Genomic DNA, 355 nt, shown 5'->3' with positions numbered 1-355 from the left:
CATATCCAGTGCTTTCAGAAAGTATTCAGACCCCTTGACTTGTTCCACATATTGGTACGTTATAGCCTTATTCTAAAATCGATTAAATAGTTTTTTTTTCTTCATCAATCTACACACAGTATGTTTTTAGACATACAAAACGGAAATATCACATTTACATAAGTATTCAGACCCTTTACTCAGTACTTTGTTGAAGTACCTTTGGCAGTGATTACAGCCTTGAGTCTTCTTGGGTATGACGCTACAAGCTTGGCACACCTGTATTTGGGGAGTTTCTCCCATTCTTCTCTGCAGATCCTCTCAAGCTCTGTCAGGTTGGATGGGGAGTGTCACTGCACAGCTATTTTTACGTCTC

The sequence above is a fragment of the Salmo salar genome, chromosome 09 (assembly GCF_965601325.2).
Source record: "Salmo salar chromosome 09, fSalSal1, whole genome shotgun sequence".
In the NCBI taxonomy this organism is placed as follows: Eukaryota; Metazoa; Chordata; class Actinopteri; order Salmoniformes; family Salmonidae; genus Salmo; species Salmo salar.
Note: the sequence above shows the minus strand (reverse complement) of the source record.